The sequence below is a fragment of the Rattus rattus genome, chromosome 1, assembly GCF_011064425.1.
Source record: "Rattus rattus isolate New Zealand chromosome 1, Rrattus_CSIRO_v1, whole genome shotgun sequence".
In the NCBI taxonomy this organism is placed as follows: Eukaryota; Metazoa; Chordata; class Mammalia; order Rodentia; family Muridae; genus Rattus; species Rattus rattus.
Window position 1 is genome coordinate 76428446 of NC_046154.1, and position 18115 is coordinate 76446560.

At 37.0% G+C, this 18115-nt stretch overlaps 1 long non-coding RNA gene across 1 annotated transcript in view; it reads left to right on the plus strand.

The window, feature by feature from the left end:
• LOC116900756 overlaps nucleotides 1–14302 on the plus strand; it is a 330132-nt gene extending 315830 nt beyond the window's left edge. Inside the window, exon 3 of the long non-coding RNA XR_004387949.1 lies at nucleotides 13588–14302. This is a non-coding gene — a long non-coding RNA (uncharacterized LOC116900756). The remainder of the gene's footprint in view (nucleotides 1–13587) is intronic.
• The last annotated feature ends 3813 nt before the right edge of the window (nucleotides 14303–18115 follow it).

Here is an 18115-nt window from a genome sequence, read left to right on the forward strand (position 1 = left end):
CTCCTTTAATTTTTTGTACATTTAACCTGAGGTTTTCAAGTCAGAAGTAGCCGTGAAGGTGGGCTGTACATGATAGGGTTTCTATGTGACTTCGTTTCCGAGGAGACTGCCCTCAACGCCTTTCTTAGCTCCTAAGAAAGCCTGCAACACAGTTTCCTCAGGTGTGCCATCTCTCATTCCTACTTCAGGCTTTCTCCATCTTTCTCTCTCTCCTTATATGGGTGGTCTTGAAAACCCAAAGCTTTATCAAATTCACTTCATGTTACTGAAAAGTGTGTAGAGCTCTAAAGAAAGAGAGACTAGCCACCATTGGCAAAACAAACAGAGGTTTTCATAGAATTCCTGATTGTAGGAAGATGACTGAATGATGTTGGAGCGTGTGTTCCAGGGTTTCTTAATGCCCATGTTTTAATCACTGCATGGTTTTAATTCCATAATTTAATTCAACGCATAAAAGTTCAGTTCCAAGGTTACCTTAAGTTTACATGCTAAGGCTTCTAACAGGAGCAAAAGACAAAAACAAATGAGCAAACAAAATCAAAAGCCAACAAAACAAACAGAAAGAAAAAGAGAAGAATGAAAGGGAAGAAGTGCTTGCTGACAGGAGCCTGATATAGATGTCTCCTGAAAGGCCCTGCCAGAGCCTTACTGATACAAATTAAGATACTTGCAGCTGACCATCAGACTCAGCGCAGGGACCCCAGTGGAGGAGTTACAGAAAGGACAGAGGGGCTAAAGGGGTTTGCAACCCCACAGGAAGAACAACAATATCAACCAACCAGACCCCGCAGAGCTCCCAGGGATTAAGCCACCAACCAAAGAGTATCCATGGGGGTAGTCATGGCTCCAGCTGCATATGTAGCAGAGGATGGCCTTTTCTGACATCAATAGAAGGAGAAGCCTTTAGTCCTGTGAAGGTTTGTTTCCCCAGTATACAGGAATGTCAGGGTGTTGAGGTGGGAGTGGATGGGTGGGAGAGAAAGCATCCTTATAGAAGCAGGGGGATGAGAGAGGGGAACCGGAAAAGGGGATAACATTTGAAATGTAATACATAAATTATCCAATAAAAATAATTATATAACATAGTAAAAAAAAAAAAAGGAAAAGAGTTATTGATTTTGGTTGTTCCTAAACCAAAATCCAACACTAGTTTAAACAATTGGTCACAGCAATTTTCAGAGCATAATTTTGATATTTTTGGAAAATATCTATCCTCTTGTCTTAGCTGTTTAGTATTTCGATATTGTTTGCTTCTCTAAAGGGTACAAAAGTAAGGTTTACATTAGCCCGTCACATTCCAAACTAAAATTATCTTGAGTACATTTTAAATGTGCAAGGAAAATGGTGGCAAATTAAATGAAAAATCTGGTAATTTTGAGGACAAACAGATTAAGCATTCAGAAATTATGCAAAGCTGTAGTGTTTACAGTGTGTTAGCAAATTACAAATTATCTCAGAAAAAGAGAGAAGCCAGAGGACAAACACCACCATTTTCTACAGGCTCATACAAATGATTTTGGAAAATGAAAAGAAAACTTAGATGAGAAAATAATCGAAACAGGAAAAATATATTTTCGGAAGCTCTGTCTCTCTGTAGTTGAACAGCATAGAAATCAATTTTGTGCAAGAAGTAATAATGTTTTCTAGAAAGCATGTTTTATTTACAGTTTTATTTAGCTGCAACAAAGAGTATTATGACATTGTACAAATGCAAACTGTAATTTTACTAAAACACAGATTTTGAATTTACAATTTATTAATAGAAATCGCAGAAGTGCTCCCCTGGTTAATGCTGCCAAGTGTGTAGGGAACACAGATGCCGGTGGGATGTGTTTCCAGCGATGTCCATCGATGTCAGTGATTCTCGAACTTCTTAATGCTGCGGTCCTGTAGCACAGTTTCATCTTGTACTGAACCCCAACCTTAAAATTATTTTTCTTGCTACTTTATAACAGTGATTTCCTACTGTTATGAATTATAGTGTAAATATCTGTGTTTGTTATGATCTTTGGCAACCCTTGTGAAAGTACTGTTTGACATCCAAAGGTTTTCAGTTTCACAGTTTGAGAACCACTGATATACATGTTGCCTGTCATTCTCTGTTCTATTTATCTTCTTCTATTCCTATTGAATTTGTACTGTTGGCATACACACATTTTTGTAAAAGTTGAGACCCTGATGGAACTGAGAGCCTATGATTTTTTTTTTTTTTTTAAAAAGATTTATTTTCATTTGAATTTTTTTATTATTATTAACTTGAGTATTTCTTATGTACATTTCGGTGTTACTCCTTTCCCGGTTTCCGGCAACATCCTTCCCCCCTCCCCCTTCCTTATGGGTGTTCCTCCCAACCTCCCCCCATTGCTGCCCTCTCCCAACAGTCTAGTTCACTGGGGTTCAGTCTTAGCAGGACCAGGGCTTCCAGTTCCACTGGTGCTCTTACTAGGATATTCATTGCTACCTATGAGGTCAGAGTCCAGGGTCAGTCCATGTATAGTCTTTGGGTAGTGGTTTAGTCCCTGGAAGCTCTGGTTGGTTGGCGTTGTTGTAAATTCAAGCTCTTCCAGTTCTTTCTCTGATTCCTTCAACAGGGGGTCCTGTTCTCAGTTCAGTGGTTTCCTGCTGGCATACGCCTCTGTATTTGCTGTATTCTGGCTGTGTCTCTCAGGAGCAATCTGCATTCACATTTTGATCATCCGTCTTGAGTTTCATTTGTTCTAGGCATCTAGGGTAATTCAAGCATTTGGGCTAATAGCCACTTATCAATGAGTACATACCATGTATGTCTTTCTGTGATTGGGTTAACTCACCAGGATGATATTTTCCAGTTCCAACCATTTGCCTCTTAATTTCATAAAGTCATTGTTTTGATAGCTGAGTAATATTCCATTGTGTAGATGTACCACATTTTCTGTATCCATTCCTCTGTTGAAGGGCATCTGGGTTCTTTCCAGCTTCTGGCTGTATAAATAAGGCTGCGAAACATAGTGGAGCACGTGTCTTTTTATGTTGGGGCATCTTTTGGGTATATGCCCAGGAAGGTATAAGCTGGATCCTCAGGCAGTTCAATGTCCAATTTTCTGAGGAACCTCCAGACTGATTTCCAGAATGGTTGTACCAGTCTGCAATCCCACCAACAATGGAGGAGTGTTCCTCTTTCTCCACATCCTCGCCAGCATTTGCTGTCACCTGAGTTTTTGATCTTAGCCATTCTCACTGGTGTGAGGTGAAATCTCAGGGTTGTTTTTGATTTGCATTTCCTTATGACTAACGATGTTGAACATTTCTTTTAGGTGTTTCTCGGCCATTCGCATTCCTCAGCTGTGAATTCTTTGTTTAGCTCTGAACCCCATTTTTTAATAGGTTATTTGTCTCCCGCGGCTAACTTCTTGAGTTCTTTGTATATTTTGGATATAAGCCTCTATCTGTTGTAGATTGGTAAAGATCTTTTTCCCAATCTGTTGGTTGTCGTTTTGTCCTAACCACAGTGTCCTTTGCCTTACAGTAGCTTTTGCAGTTTTTTTATGAGATCCCATTTGTCGATTCTTGATCTTAGAGCATAAGCCATTGGTGTTTTGTTCAGAAATTTTTTCCAGTGCCCATGTGTTCAAATGCTGCCCTAGTTTTTCTTCTATTAGTTTGAGGTATCTGGTTTGATGTGGAATTTATCCACTTGGACTTAAGCTTTGTACAGGGTGATAAGCATGGATCGATCTGCATTCTTCTGTTGACCTCCAGTTGAACCAGCACCATTTGCTGAAAATGCTATCTTTTTCCATTGGATGGTTTTGGCTCCTTTGTCAAAAATCAAGTGCCCATAGGTGTGTGGGTTCATTTCTGGGTCTTCAATTCTGTTCCATTGGTCTATCTGTCTGTCTCTGTACCAATACCATGCAGTTTTTATCACTATTGGTCTGTAATACTGCTTGAGTTCTGGGATAGTGATTCCCCCTGAAGTCCTTTTATTGTTGAGGATAGTTTTAGCTATCCTGGGTTTTTTGTTATTCCAGATGAATTTGCAAATTGTTCTGTCTAACTCTTTGAAGAATTGGATTGGTATTTTGATGGGGATTGCATTGAATCTGTAGATCGCTTTTGGTAGAATGGCCATTTTTACTATATTAATCCTGCCAATCCTTGAGCATGGGAGATCTTTCCATCTTCTGAGATCTTCTTCAATTTCTTTCTTCAGAGTCTTGAAGTTCTTATTGTACAGATCTTTCCCTTGCTTGGTTAAAGTCACCCCGAGGTACTTTATATTATTTGGATCTATTATGAAGGGTGTCATTTCCCTAATTTCTTTCTCGGCCTGTTTCTCTTTTGTGTAGAGGAAGGCTACTGATTTATTTGAGTTAATTTTATACCCAGCCACTTTGCTGAAGTTGTTTTTCAGCTTTAGTAGTTCTCTGGTGGAACTTTTGGGATCACTTAAATATACTATCATATCATCTGCAAATAGTGATATTTTGACTTCTTCTTTTCCGATCTGTATCCTCTTGACCTCCTTTTGTTGTCTGATTGCTCTGGCTAGAACTTCAAGAACTATATTGAATAAGTAGGGAGAGAGTGGGCAGCCTTGTCTAGTCCCTGATTTTAGTGGGATTGCTTCAAGTTTCTCTCCATTTAGTTTAATGTTAGCAACTGGTTTGTTGTATATGGCTTTTTACTATGTTTAGGTATGGGCCTTGAATTCTATTCTTTCCAAGACTTTTATCATGAAGGGGTGTTGAATTTTGTCAAATGCTTTCTCAGCATCTAATGAAATGATCATGTGGTTTTGTTCTTTCAGTTTGTTTATATAATGGATCACGTTGATGGTTTTTCCGATATTAAACTATCCCTGCATGCCTGGGATGAAGCTTACTTGATCATGGTGGATGATTGTTTTGATGTGCTCTTGGATTCGGTTTGCCAGAATTTTATTGAGTATTTTTGCATCGATATTCATAAGGGAAATTGGTCTGAAGTTCTTCTTTCTTTGTTGGGTCTTTGTGTGGTTTAGGTATAAGAGTAATTGTGGCTTCATAGAAGGAATGGTAGTGCTCCATCTGTTTCAATTTTGTGGAATAGTTTGGATAATATTGGTGAGGTCTTCTATGAAGGTCTGATAGAATTCTGCACTAAACCCATCTGGACCTGGGCTCTTTTTGGTTGGGAGACCTTTAATGAATTCTTCTATTTCCTTAGGAGTTATGGGGTTGTTTAACTGGTTCCTGATTTAACTTTTATCTGTCTGGAAATTGTCCATTTCCTGCAGATTTTCAAGTTTTGTTGAATATAGGCTTTTATAGTAAGATCTGATGATTTTTTGAATTTCCTCTGAATCTGTAGTTATGTCTCCCTTTTCATTTCTGATTTTGTTAATTTGGACACACTCTCTGTGTCCTCTCGTTAGTCTGGCTAAGGGTTTATCTATCTTGTTGATTTTCTCAAAGAACCAACTTTTGGTTCTGTTGATTCTTTCTATGGTCCTTTTTTTTTCTACTTGGTTGATTTCGGCTCTGAGTTTGATTATTTCCTGCCTTCTACTCCTCCTGGGTGTATTTGCTTCTTTTTGTTCTAGAGCTTTTAGGTGTGCTGTCAAGCTGCTGACATATGCTCTTTCCTTTTTTTTCTGCAGGCACTCAAATGAGTTTTCCTCTTAGCACAGCTTTCATTGTGTCCCATAAGTTTGGGTATGTTGTACCTTCATTTTCATTAAATTCTAAAAGTTTTTAATTTCTTTCTTTATTTCTTCCTTGACCAGGTTATCATTGAGTAGAGCATTGTTCAATTTCCACGATATGTGGGCATTCTTCCTTTATTGTTATTGAAGACCAGCTTTAGGCCGTGGTGGTCCGATAACGATGGGATTATTTCTATCTTTCTGTACCTGTTGAGGCCGTTTTTTTGACCAATTATATGGTCAATTTTGGAGAAAAGTACCATGAGACACTGAGAAGAAGGTATATCCTTTTGCTTTAGGATAGAATGTTCTATAAATATCTGTTAAGTCCATTTGGCTCATGATTTCTTAGTCTGTCTACGTCTCTGTTTAATTTCTGTTTCCATGATCTGTCCATTGATGAGAGTGGGGTGTTGAAATCTCCCACTATTATTGTGTGAGGTGTAATGTGTGTTTTGAGCTTTAGTAATGTTTCTTTTACGTATGTAGGTGCCCTTGTATTTGGGGCATAGATATTTAGGATTGAGAGTTCATCTTGGTGGATTTTTCCTTTGATGAATATGAAGTGTCCTTCCTTATCTTTTTTGATGACTTTTAGTTGAAAATTGATTTTATCTGATATTAGAATGGCTACTCCAGCTTGCTTCTTCTGACCATTTGCTTGGAAAGTTGTTTTCCAGCCTTTCACTCTGAGATAGTGTCTGTCTTTGTCTCTGAGGTGTGTTTCCTGTAGGCAGCAGAATGCAGGGTCCTCGTTGCGTATCCAGTTTGTTAATATATGTCTTTTTATTGGGGAGTTGAGGCCATTGATGTTGAGAGATATTAAGGAATAGCGATTATTGCTTCCGGTTGTATTCATATTTGGATGTGAGGTTATGTTTGTGTGCTTTTCTTCTCTTTGTTTTGTTGCCAAGACGATTAGTTTCTTCCTCTTCTAGGATATAGCTTGCCTCCTTATGTTGGGCTTTACCATTTTTTATGCTTTATAGTGCTGGATTTGTAGAAAGATATTGTGTAAATTTGGTTTTGTCATGGAATATCTTGGTTTCTCCATCTATGTTGATTGAGAGTTTTGCAGGATACAGTAACCTGGGCTGGCATTTGTGTTCTCTTAGGGTCTGTATGACATCAGTCCAGGATCTTCTGGCCTTCATAGCTTCTGGCGAAAAGTCTGGTGTGATTCTGATAGGTCTGCCTTTATATGTTACTTGACCTTTTTCCCTTACTGCTTTTAATATTCTTTCTTTATTTTGTGCGTTTGGTGTTTTGACTATTATGTGACGGGAGGTGTTTCTTTTCTGGTCCAATCTATTTGGAGTTCTGTAGGCTTCTTGTATGCCTATGGGTATCTCTTTTTTTAGGTTAGGGAAGTTTTCTTCTTTGATTTTGTTGAAGATATTTACTGGTCCTTTGAGCTGGGAGTCTTCACTCTCTTCTATACCTATTATCCTTAGGTTTGATCTCCTCATTGAGTCCTGGATTTCCTGTATGTTTTTCTGCTTTACATTATCTTTGACAGTTGAGTCAATGATTTATATGGAATCTTCTGCTCCTGAGATTCTCTCTTCCATCTCTTGTATTCTGTTGGTGAAGCTTGTATCTACAGCTCCTTGTCTCTTCTTTTGGTTTTCTATATCCAGGGTTGTTTCCATGTGTTCTTTCTTGATTGCTTCTATTTCCATTTTTAATTCATTCAACTGTTTTATTGTGTTTTCGTGGAATTCTTTCAGGATTTTTGTGACTCCTCTCTATGGGCTTCTACTTGTTTATTTATGTTTTCCTGAATTCTTTTTAGGAATTTTTTGGATTCCTCTCTGTAGGCTTCTACTTGTTTATTTATGTTTTCCTGTGTTTCTCTAAGGGAGTTCTTCATGTCTTTCTTGAAGTCCTCCAACATCATGATTAAATATGATTTTGAAACTAGATCTTGCTTTTCTGGTGTGTTTGGATATTCCGTGTTTGCTTTGGTGGGAGAATTGGGCTCCGATGATGCCATGTAGTCTTGGTTTCTGTTGCTTGGGTTCCTGCGCTTGCCTCTCGCCATCAGATTATCTCTAGTGTTACTTTGTTCTGCTATTTCTGACAGTGGCTAGACTGTCTTATAAGCCTGTGTTTCAGGAGTGCTGTAGACCTGTTTTCCTGTTTTCTCTCAGCCAGTTATGGGGACAGAGTGTTCTGCTTTCGGGCGTGTAGTTTTTCCTCTCTACAGGTCTTCAGCTGTTCCTGTGGGCCTGTGTCTTGAGTTCACCAGGCAGGTCGTTTGTAGCAGAAAAGTTGGTCTTACCTGTGGTCCCCAGGCTCAAGTTTGTTTGCGGGGTGTTGCCTATGAGCTCTCCGAGGCCTCAGCAACCAGGAAGATCTGCGCCGCCCTTTCCGGGAGGTTCCGTGCACCAGGGTTCCAGATATCTTTTGTTGTTTTCCTCTGGGATCAGTACTGTGTGCAGAGAGCAGTCTCTTCTCGTTCCCAGGCGTGTCCCTCTCTGAAGGTTTAGCTCTCCCTCCCACGGATTTGGGTGCAGAGAACTGTTTATCCGGTCGGTCCCTTCAGGTGCGGTGTCTCAGGCGCAGTGGACCTGCTGCCCTGGGCCCTCCTCTACGGGTACCCAGAGGCCGTATACAGTTTCATCCTGGGCCAGAGATGTGGACAGAGGTGGGCAGCGTTGGTGGTCTCCTCTGCTCTGCTGCCTCAGGAGTGTCCGCCTGACCAGGCGGCGAGAGCTCCCCTCCAGGGGGCCTGAGAGCAGAGAGCTGCTGAAGGCAGGGATCCTCCGCTGGTCCGGGACTCTGGCCAAACACCGGAAGTCGAGAGCCTATTATCTTAAGAAGACACTCCAGTTTCCACATACTAATTCAAACAGGGAACAAAGAAAATAAACCACGTAATAGTGACCTGCAGCTATATTGTTAAGTATTAAGCCTTGTATTTATGAAACATGCAGTTATGAGAAAACAAGCATCACTGTGTCATCAAATCTTTTTACATAGTAAAGAAATAATTTTGTGGGTTTTGAGATGTTAAACAAACTACAGAAACGGAGGCCAAGGAACTGCCTTCAGAAATGCTTCCTGCCTGCAATAATAAAGATTTGGGTATCGATGGTACATCATTAGTGGGCCCAGGCTCTGTCATTATTCCAGAAATGACAAAGAAACAAACATGGTTTTATGGAGTTGAAATTTTAGGCCAGTGAGCTGTGTCCATTACGGTACCCATCACCGATTATAGCATGAAGCTGGAACTTGGTAAAGACTGACTGGAATCTTTCCATCTCAGTCAGCTCTGTGCAACTAAGTGGATTGCAATTTGTCGTTGTTTTCAGTTCCCAATTTGCAACCTCGTTTGTCTCTAGAGTGCTGTGATGACAGGCATGTACTGCCATGTGGGCTGGCTCCTAAGCTCCAGCCTAAGCTCCCTGTTCTTTATTAAGATGACTTTCCTGACTCCCCACATCCCAAGACAACAGATCTTTGTAATAATGATTTCCAAAATGTACAGGATGTGTTGGTAGCAGGGAACTTCCCAGTGAATGACTAATTTCCTTATTTACCTTCAACATTGACCTTTGTATTTACATAGGTAATAAACACTCTAACAAAATATGGCTAAAGTAGAGGCAATAAATATTAAAGAGTAACATATATGTATTCAGCCTCTATTTCTCTGCACATAGTCCTGTCCCTTTAAATTAAACATAAATAATAATAACAAACAATCACCCACTATTTATTTTCTTTTTGCCACTACATACATCTAATTCATCAAGAGGTTATATTGATGCTATATTGAACAGATAGGCAAGATTGTTTCGGCTTTTTTTTCATTGCCAAATTCTTTTTGATCTAAACAACTATTGGCTTTAAAATATTTTATTTCAGGTCCAAACATGCACATAATATTTTAATCAAATCCAATCCATTTTATCTCCCCTACAATTCTTTCCTCAGCACTCACACTGATTGTTCTCAAATTCATGCTCTAACTTTTTAAAATTAATGCTTACTGAGTTCATCTAATGCTGTCTATATGTACAATGGTAAAATTGGAGACATCTATTGGAGCATGGGTAGACTCTCCTTGCCTACATCCCTGAAGTAAAGTACTTCTCCATACCAAGCAGCTATTAATCACCAATAACTTCTCAAATAGAATGAAACCTAAGGAGATCGATCAGCATCCATACTGGGATTTAACTGGTTAGATCTTGTGCCAGTCTTATGCACAGAGTAGCAACCATTGTGGATTCAAGTATACATTTTCATTTTTTTATCTAGTAATTGCCATTTTGATGCAGATGTCTACTTCCTATAGTTCTTACAGTCATTTCCTCTCTTTTTCTGCAGTGATCCCTGAGCCTATCTAATTCAGAACTAAGCAGTTCAAAATCTCTTATTCTTTGCACATCTGTATAGACTGGTTTGTGCTTCTGTACTAATTGTCCTCTACTCCAAAAAGAAGCTCGTCTGATAAGAGTTAAGAGATATGCTATTCTTTGGGTGCAATGATAAAAATGCAGCGAGTATCTCATTACTTTGTTCATTTGGCAGAAACATAGTAGTAGCCCATTCCATAGGGCCTATCACCGAGTTAGAATCAGGTTTGGGATATAGAGTTTGATCTGTGGATCAAGCTTTAAATACAATCAAAAGTGTTTGGTTACTCTCATACTATTTGTTCCATGATTGCTATCTGGTAGGGATGAGCTTCTCAGTTAGAACCAGCTTGCTTAATCCATTTCTTATGACTCATTTTACTGAGTCCATCTAATGTTATCTGTATGTACATGTGTAGACTTGGAGCCATCTATTGGAGCATGAATAGACTCCCCTTGTCTATATCCCTGAAGTCAAGTACTTCTCTGTACCAACAAGGTCTTCATCAAGAAGGTCTTACCATCAAGTTCTGGATGATAGCCATGAGCAATACATGTAATATAATGTAATGTAATGTAATGACTAGGGGAGAGATTACTGGACCCTACTGATGATCAAGTAGAAAAGAGGTAATTCATATCTGGAACTGGGTCTTTTATCCAATATAGACTGTTTCACCTTCTTGGCTATTATGAAGAGAACAGTAATGGTTTTTGCTAAGATTATATCTCTGTAGTTGGAACAGACTAAGAGGGAGTAAAACTGGGTCATGTGATAGCTACTTCTTGCTTGTGGTAGAACCGCCATATCAAACTACATTTCCAAAAACAGTGAATACACTTCTTCCTTTCCTCACATTTATCCCAATCAAGATATTATGTTGGAATTTTAATGGGCATTGCATGGAAGCTGTGGCTTCCATTTAGAAGAATGGTCATTTTCACACAGTTATATCTACTAATCTAGAATCATGAGAGGTCATTTTCCCTCTTTATTTTCTTCAGTTGCTTTTCTTAATGTCTGAAAAGTTTCATTGTACAGGAATTTTACTTTGTTGATTAGATTTATTCCAAAATTGTTTTTGAGGTGATTGTGAATGGGTTGTTTATGTGTTTGTTGTTGGCACACATTTTATATCTTGATACATGGTCAGTTTTGAAGAAATTTCTATGAGCTGCTGGAATGATGTGTATTCTTTAGTCCTTGGATGGAATATTCTTTAGGGATAGAAATGTCTATTGGATCCATTTGATTTATGATGTCATTACCTTCATAAATTTATTTTATTTTTGTTCAGATGACTTGTCTATTGGTGAGAGATGAGTAGTGAAGTTAATTATCTGTTATCACTGTGTTGGGTTTGATCTAACTTCTTAGAACTTCTTTTATGAAATTTATGAAATTGGTGGGTTGTCCTTTTTGTTCCTTTATGTATAAAAGGACACTCCTTTTTTCTTCTAACTAGTTTTATGGCCACTAATGACTTTTGCCTTGAATTTTCAAAGTGTACCCTACTTTTCTCACTGCCACTTTTATACATTTTCTATAGAGTTCTTATTCATATTTATAAAACAAACCCAAACAAGACATATCTATAATTTAAAATGTCCCAGTAGTTCTCAAGATCCTTAGGCTGTATGAAACTTTATAGAATAGTCTTCCATACTGTCTGTATTCTGGCCCCACATACCTCTTCAATTTTATCATTATTACCCTTTTCAAAGTTCTATATACTCGTAATATTGACTATATTTCTGTTGCTTAGCATGAACTCCTGTCTTGCATAGCTACCTTGCTCTGAATCATTCTGATCAGATTTCCGACTATCCAATTTAAGTATTTGTATGCCAAGCCAAATTTCAGTAATTGAAATTATCTCATTTTCTTTGTCTAAAATTATCTCATTCTCTTGTATTTAGCTGAATATGCAATTTTTCCCTGACTTCTCCATAGCACAGATTGAAAGTAGGAGATATATTTGTAGTTATCACCTTCTTCAAAATTTCTACAGTTGCACTGCAAATGAGATAGTGACAGTACACTAAAGCATTCACTCATCAAATGACTAAATAAGAAATCTTGAATAAATTATCCCTTGTTTGTTTTTAACTCATAATATTATACTCTTGTTTGTTTATTAAATTCATTACATGTCTAAAGTGTTTTTTACAATATAAAATAATTATTGAAGTGATAGAAGATAGATCGACTATCATGATTCTTAAAATCTAAGCTGAAAAAGAACAAAAGAAGACAATGAATGAAAGTTCAATGTTCTTTGTATCCTGGAGGTATAAGACACCAAGAATGCCAGGTAAAAATCTAGACAATTCCATTTGTTTCTGATCAAGAATCAAGTGAACTCTTTGGTCTGAGATTTCATCTCTTCCTGTTTGAATCAGTGTAGGAGGTTATACAATTATGAAATAGCTTTATTTGCTTTGAATGGATATGACAGATAATGCTTGAGACTATTTCACTGAGCCATGGGACTGGAAGAAGTAAATTTGACCAGAGTGACGAGAGCAAAGATTCAGGGAACATAATCTGCTGAAGAAGAGAAAAGTTGTGACAGAATCTTTGACTCTGTTAATTCTAATGAGTTCTTTAACCCTAGGATTGCTTGGATAACTCTAGCTCCAGATGATATGATGCCATCTCCGGCATTACAGGCAGCTGTGTACATGTTGAACACACACACACACACACACACACACACACACACACACACACTGAAAAATAAATCTTAAAAACCAGAAATGTCATATTGCTACCTATGGTCTCATAAATTAAATTTAGGTGACTGCATTCACACACTTCTGCAGACATGTTTGGAACCCAAGATTTATAACTCAGTCAGAACCTCAAATCATCTTCTCTGTTAGAAGCAGAGCAAGGAGTCTTCTGGTTCCCAAAGATGAGCAAGGACAAGACACAAATACTCCTGAATACAACATAAGATATAATCAAGTTACTATAGTGATGGTACAAAATATGAACAAAACACCTAGAATGAGGAATAATTCCTTCCCTCCTATCAAGATGAAATCTACCCCAAAAACACTATGTAAAATAGGTAGAAAAATGTGGAGGAGATAAATAACAATGGACCAAAGTACTATGCAAGAAACCCAGAGAAAAGTTACAAGTAAGATAGGAAAGAAAGAAAGAAAGAAGAGAAAGAGAGAGAGAGGAAGGAAGGAAGAAAGGAAGGAAGGAAGGAAGGAAGGAAGGAGATAGAGGAGGACAGAAAGCTGAAGGAAATATAAAGAAGAAGGAAGGAAGTTTAAGAATACACAATGCAGTGATTATATATATATATATATATATATATATATCACATCACTGATATGTTTCTTAAAATGATTTTGGGAAAAATGGATTAACTATTCTGAATCTAAATAAAATAGTTTGATAGATAATATCAGACTAACAATATTTCTTACTTGTTTAATTTTGCTCTTATAGATTTTCAAAATGGATTTTTAAACAATGTTATTTCTTTTACAGAGTTTATGATCACAGTATAAAAATAAACTTTTGCTTTGCAGATGATGGTGCCTATCCTTTAACTGAACAACTGTGGTGAGTTCCTCTTTTGACTTCTCCTTCTCCCTTTCTCTGTTGCCTACTTCTCTTTCTTCTTATCCTCTGACATGTGTGAAATGTTTATCCCTCTAAAATTAAAGGAGATTTATTCATTTATATTAATTGGGGCTATGACTTTAAAATTAGTTTTCCTGAAAGAAACCCCTTAAAGCACTTTACTGTTTTGTCTTTTATTTTCTTCCAATTAAAACAAATACTTAGAAAAGTTAGATAAACAAATTCTCAACATTTCCAGAGAAATGTTCACTTACTCAACATATATCAAATCCCATAATCAATTAAAGAACACTAACATGTCTTATGAGAAAATATCATAATATTTGATAGTGCATGTATAAGTAAAACACTCAACACTTATGAATACGTACATTTTTTTCTCTACTAATCTGTAGGGCAGAAAGCAAAATACTGATATACCTTAATGTATTTAGTTGCTTCCCTATTTTAGATAATTGGTTACCAAACATTAAATTTAGAGTCATAATTCTTACCAACTTAATTCTTCCAAGCAGTTGCTCTTCTTTTCAGTGACCTTGTGTAAACATGGTATCACTGTGCATTTTATTCCATTGAACTGGCATTGAAAATTCTCTTTATACTGATCGACTTAAAAGAAGATTTTACATTTGAGAAATACCATGGATTTATTAATTCAGAATAGATTAAGATTGATGGCTAATTTTTTTTCTTAACCACTGTAATAAGCAGAAAATTTTAAGCAGAGGAATTTATACAGGGACTCCCCTACCAAATTGTTTGATACAAAATGAGATGGCCAGCCTAGAAGCTAGGTATAAAGAAATTAAGATGATATAGATGAAGTTTGCATAGATGTTATTAGGAAAGGGACTAGGTATCAGCTACATAGGATGCTTTATAATATACATGGTTTAGGGAAAATATATAGAAAAATAATTTATTACATGAGTGTATCTCAATGATAATAACCTTGAGAGTTACATAAATTAATGTTGTAAAGTCAGTTCTGGTAAGATGGATCTTATGTTCAGCCCAAGTCTGAATTTCAGTTAATTTTTAAGTGATGTCAGAGTCATTGCTCTAGTAAACACACTGAAAAGAGCCCCATCAAGTAATTCTCGCTTTTGCCTCTTCTCTGTATTAAGAACTCTAATTTTCAGGCATTTACTTGTATTTGGTACTTGATTTCATATATATATATATATATATATATATATATATATATATATATATATCAAGAGATCTTTCCTGATTGCACACATTTTGGGTGAAAGCAAAACCAACCTTGTTTTTGTTAAGCTACACAGGAAAAGATCTGGTTATGAATTAGCCACCATGACCAGTTTCACTCTCATTTCTGTTAACCTTAAAATCCTCAAATATCAATTTCATTGAATGAAGTAATATTAAAGTGAGTGAAATATAAACTGCACTTCAACATATTTTTAAAATTTTAGTCAATTTGAAGGTATTCAAATTATTGTACTGCAATAGACAAATTACAAAAGCAAAAACAGTGCGCACAGGTAGGTTTAATCAAGCCAACATTATTACCATTGGTGTGTTTGAGAATGCTTGACTTCTCCCCTAACATATAGCATAATACTTTGCTTTTGCATAGCATTCCTAATGGACAAGGACACTACTAGTCTGATTATTCCTCTTGTTCAGCTCTCAAGGGGTAAAACAAACAAATCAAATGAATTATAGTGAACATATTTGTAGATTTACTTTCTCTATGGTGATAGATATTAAGGATATTTAGAATACATTAGCTTTTAGGTATTCCTGTTTTAGTGTTGACATTGATATTGGTAGTTGTGGAACCTTTCATAATAGGAGGGATAACTGTGATAATATAATTAATATAACTCTCATCATTCATAAAGTGCTAATCTAATTCAGCTACTTTGCTAAATTCTTCACGTTGATTATTTTATTGAGTTCATCTCATAGCCTGTGTGATATAGTTATTCTCAGACAAATAAATGATTCACCACAGTCTATGTCAAAGACATAATAGAGCATACAATAGGCGCACATTGTATCAATTGGAATTGCTCATCACACTAACCCAAACTCCATGTACTATCCACACAATTCTGTAGTTTTATTGAGCAGATAGTCTGTTTTATCAGATGTTGGTAGAGCTTTCATGAAGCTACATTTAGATCCCTGGAGATCATATTTACCTCAGTGGGTCTTCTCTTTCTACATAGAATGACATATAACATAGTTTTTTTGAGTGATATATCTTTCTAGCAGAATAATCCAGCTGTCGTATCTATACAGGTCAGTTCCATGAATGATCTAAAGAAAAAGCCTAATGCAAGTGCTTTTCCTTGTGACATAGTTGTTCAACATTAGTTACATAGTTCAACTAAGGATTGATAAACAGAAAGACTATACACGGACAAGAATACCAGAAGACATTGTTCACTCTGATAGAAGACATGGTCAGCCTTCTGTAGCAGTGGGAACTGCACTTGAGCTATAATCAGTTGGGTGAAATTATTTTTTATAAAGAGCCATATTTGTATCCACCCTGAAGAAGTCCAGGCTTTTGGTTTGTCTTATTCCCTAGACAATTCAGTAGAAAATGACTTCAATACAGTGATACTGGTAGGTGTTGTAAGTCATATTTAGGATGATACCTGCAATACTCTGAATTTTATTTTAATGACTTGAGCGTCTGTAGGTTTTGGTTTTCACAGGAGATTATTAGGACCAGTACTTTGAAGATAGCTCAGGACAATAGTAGCTTCTGTACAATAATGCATCCTCTTTTGGGAGGATTACAAATAGCCAGCATCACCATGAGTGCCTTTAACCATCCCCGCTTCCTGGAGGTAAAGTCCCCCACTCCCAGGGGGTGTATCTCTTTAGGTCCACAGCCAGCCTGGTCTATATAGTGTCTTCTAGGACAGCAGGGCATGGTGGAGAATCCCTGTCTCAAAACAAACAACAGCAACAGCCACATAAAGCACTGTACAGAGGGACCACAGGCAGTTTGACCTATGAATGAGATAGCATGGGCCATCTCATACCCACAATGAAATACATTATGGAAAACTCAATATTGAGAGGGACAGCAAAGCCTAAAGTTAAAGAACCCAGAAGCATTCAAAGGCTTCCTTTATAGTTTGTGATTACAAACATTCCTGGAATAAAAGATGCCAGATTAAACATTTACAAATTAGTTTTCTATTCATGCCTCATTCAGGATTTTCTTTCAGGTACATTTTTACTTGCAAGTATGGAGAAGAGAATCCCGTGATGTATTACGGTGTCACATCATGTCTGAATGTAATCCTCAGAGACTACGTTAAACACATAAAGTCATTTTCTAAAGATTCAGAAGATGATATTCTTGCTTTTACCAGTGGCCTATCTGAAGTGTAGAGCCCTTATATGGGATGATGAATCATTTTGCATAGGAAGCAACCCATACTTCAGTTGTCCTGCCCTTATGACATAGCTAGAAGTCAATATCCCACTTACTCAAAGCTCTGTCTCTGTGAACAGGTGACCCAATTTATCGCACCTCGTTCACAGAGAGCCAAGGAGATTCTTCATTGTCCAGAAAGACCACAAAGAAATGCAGTTCTGCCTCCCTGCTTCTCAAGGCATTTCCCAGCATCTCCACAGAGAACATCTGTCTTCAGGACTATAAATCTGGTATTTTACCAGCTCTAAAGTTTCTCTATTGCTTACAAGTGGCAGGGATCAACAGCCTACTCCCATCATTTAGGGACTAACAGTGTGGAAAATTGAGTGAACTCAGTATTATTGCCACTGAAGGCTTCTCCCTATGAAGCAGACTTGTCTTCAAATTTTGACCAAAATTCTAAATAGGAAGAAAAACAACAAATTGCATTAGAAAAAAAAGCTCATATTTTGGCTTTCTTAGCAGAGGTTGGAAGTAAAAGAGAATTCTCCAGTTATAAGTAGAATGAAGACGCATTCCTATGTTGATCTAGTAAGTTCTGTTTTGAGTTAAGCAAAATTGCTTCCACAATGCTCTAAATGCAAGAGAACCAACAGCATAACCTATCAAGCACACGTTTCAAAGTTGCACCAACACAATAATTGGGTACCTGTATAAATGCAGAATCACAAGGACAGAACTCACATTTTGGGTTGCAAAACAGATAATTGTACAATCAAATAGGTGCTCTGATTAAAAACATTGTATATGTAAATTCTCGTTTGCTGGAGTACTTATATTTTGGCATGTGCATACATAATTAGAGATTTCTAATTAAGGTACTCTAGTGGGAGAAATAGCCTGATATAGTGGATTTCACATTTTACTTATTAGCCCAAAATTGTAGATTATTTCATTTCCAATAATCACAGTGCTGTCATTTCAAGTATGACTTTCCCCTTTATAAACATCGTTTAAAATCAAAATACATTTTTAGCCTCGTTTTTGAAACCTTGCTATGTGCATCTTTTATAAAATATTATGACATATTATATGTTAAATCA